We start from the raw sequence: 2,500 nt of genomic DNA, 5'->3' as shown, positions 1-2,500 counted from the left end.
CGCGGCTCTCCCCCGCCGCGCGGCGGGAGAGAAGAAGCCCCAGCCCGGAGGCGGCCCGACCGCGCGTCGGACGCGCGCCCGGAGACGGCCCACCGGGGAGAGACGGACGTGCCTCGCGGGCGCGCCGCGGGGAGGCTATCCCCGTCCCCGGCGCTCGCTCGCGCGCGCGGCAGCACGGCACGGTACCGCCGCGGTACCCACCCGCAGACAGCCGCCCGCGCGGGAAAGCCGGGGGCGAGGCCCGCGCCTCCCCCGCCACGCCCCGACACTAACGTCTCTCCCCCACCGCCGCGCGGGGTCTCCGGCGAAACCCCGGCGGCCCCACGGTGGGACGAGCTCCGCACAGCGGGCGCTCCGGGAGCGGGGAGCATCGGAGCGCTCCCCGAGTCTCGACTTAGGGGGACGAAGGCCTTCGGACGCCACGGCCCGCCGCCGCCGCCGCCGGGCTGCGGGGAACGGATCCCCGACCCCGCGGCGGCAAGGAAGGCGCCGCGCGCGCACGGGCCTGCGAGGCAACCCCAGCCGCGCCGCTGCCTGCGGCCGCCGCCGCCAGAGGCGGGCGGCGGCCCGGCCGGCGATTGATCGTCAAGCGACGCTCAGACAGGCGTAGCCCCGGGAGGAACCCGGGGCCGCAAGTGCGTTCGAAGTGTCGATGATCAATGTGTCCTGCAATTCACATTAATTCTCGCAGCTAGCTGCGTTCTTCATCGACGCACGAGCCGAGTGATCCACCGCTAAGAGTTGTCTGGCTTTCGGCGCCGCCCCGCGCGCGCGGGGGGGCCGGGACCGCTCGCCGAAAAGCGGCCCCTCTCTCTGAGGACGGCCCGCCGCCCGCCCCGCGGCGCGACGGCGTCAGGGCCTCGCCTCGGCTGACCGTACCGGCACACGCACAGCGAGAGAGGCAGGCTGCCAAGGAACGCGGGAAGAAGGCCTCGGCCAGCCCAAAACCCCGAGCGGCGAGGGCGGGGAGCACGCGCTCCCGACACACGCCCCTCGTCCGCTTCGGAGGCGGCCCAGGCGCCCGGGCTCGGCCCGGCCTCCGCGCGGAAAGCCGCGGCGCGCCACCGGCCGCGCGCCGACCGCCCGACCTCGAATCGGCGCGCGCGGACGCCGCTGCTGCGGGGAGCAGCGGCGCCCGGGCGGCCCGCGGGTCCACGCACGCGCCCCCCTCCGAACGCCGGGCTACGCCCCGCGACGCCTGCCGGCTTCACCCCCGCGCGCGCCTCACCCCCCGCCACGGCGGAGAGACGGCTCCCTCGGCTCGGCCGCCCGCGCGCCGGAGGCGGACACCGCCGGACACCCGAGCCAGCGACGCGCACCGCCCGCGGCCCGCCGGACGACGCCGGCCCGCGCGCCGGCGCGGCTCGCCCCTCCCGGGACCGCCGCCGCCGCTTCTCGCCTGGGCCCCCTTCCCCGAGGGCGGCTCGCCGTACCCGAGGGCGGACGGCCACGGAGCGGGGGCGGCGCCCGGCTCTCCCCGCCGTTGGCGGGCGGAGAGACCGGGAGCGCGACGCCCACGCCCGCGCGCGCCGGCCTCGCCCGGCGAGCGAGGCCCGGGGAAAGGGCGACGGGACAGCGACGGTCGGGGCCCGGGCCGGGCCGGCCGCAGGCGGCGGGGGGCGTCTTCCGGACGACCGTTAACGGCGAGCGGCGCCGCCGCCGCTCGGCCGGGGTGCCGCCCTGCACGGCGGCGGGCGACCGGAGACCGCCGAGCCGCTCGGCCGAGGGGGGCCAAGGAGAGGCGGGGGGAAGCGGAGAGCGCCGCGCGGCGCCCACGGCACGGAGGGGCGGTGGGGCCCCGCGGACCTACCGGGCGAGACCCCGCCGCGGGGCCTCGCCGCCCCGGCGAGAGAGAGAGCGCGCGCCGGAGACGGCGCTTCCTCCCGCCGGGGCCGCCCGTTTCGAGGCAGGCGAGCCGGCCCTTCGGCCGAACGCGCCGCGGCCCGGACTTCCGCCGAGGCCGGACCGCGGAGAGGGGGGGGCAGTGGGACCCCCTCCCCGGCACGGCCGCCCGCCTCAGGGAGGACGGCGAGCGGGCGACGGACTCCCAGGGGCCTCGCGGGAGCAACTCCCGCCCCCCTGGGGGCAACCCGCCGCCTCGCGCCGCCGCCCGACCCCCTCGCGGGCCGCGCCGAGCCACCCGAGTCTTTAAACCGCCGCCCGGCTTCGCGGCCTTCGACCCCCCGGGCTCGCCGAAGGGAGGGCCGCGGAAGCGCGGACGCTAGGTACCTGGCCCTGGGGCGAGGGAAACGACCTGCTGGGCCCCGCGGGGGTGCCTCCCCCGCTGCCGCCCTCGGAGGAGCGTCCGCCCGCGGGGGCGCGCCCGAACGTCCGCCGCCACCACCTGCGCCCTCCTGGCCCGGGACCCGGGGTTTCCCTCAGTAGCCCGGCACCGAACCCGGCAGGAGAGGCGCGGCTCGGGCCGCCCGCCGCTGGAGCGGGACGCGACCCGGCGCGGGGGCCTCGCGCGCCACCCGAAGGTTGGCGGCGGCGGCGGCGG

At 80.0% G+C, this 2,500-nt stretch overlaps 1 non-coding gene across 1 annotated transcript; it reads right to left on the bottom strand.

Moving 5' to 3' along the window:
• Positions 1-590: 590 nt before the first annotated feature.
• Positions 591-743, bottom strand: LOC136002681 (5.8S ribosomal RNA). The gene has a single exon (XR_010607962.1). It is a non-coding gene; the product is annotated as a 5.8S ribosomal RNA (ribosomal RNA).
• Between the last annotated feature and the right edge of the window lie 1,757 nt (positions 744-2,500).

The sequence above is a fragment of the Caloenas nicobarica genome, unplaced genomic scaffold (assembly GCF_036013445.1).
Source record: "Caloenas nicobarica isolate bCalNic1 unplaced genomic scaffold, bCalNic1.hap1 Scaffold_1489, whole genome shotgun sequence".
NCBI classification, from domain to species: Eukaryota; Metazoa; Chordata; class Aves; order Columbiformes; family Columbidae; genus Caloenas; species Caloenas nicobarica.
Note: the sequence above shows the minus strand (reverse complement) of the source record. Positions and strands in the feature narration are given on the sequence as shown.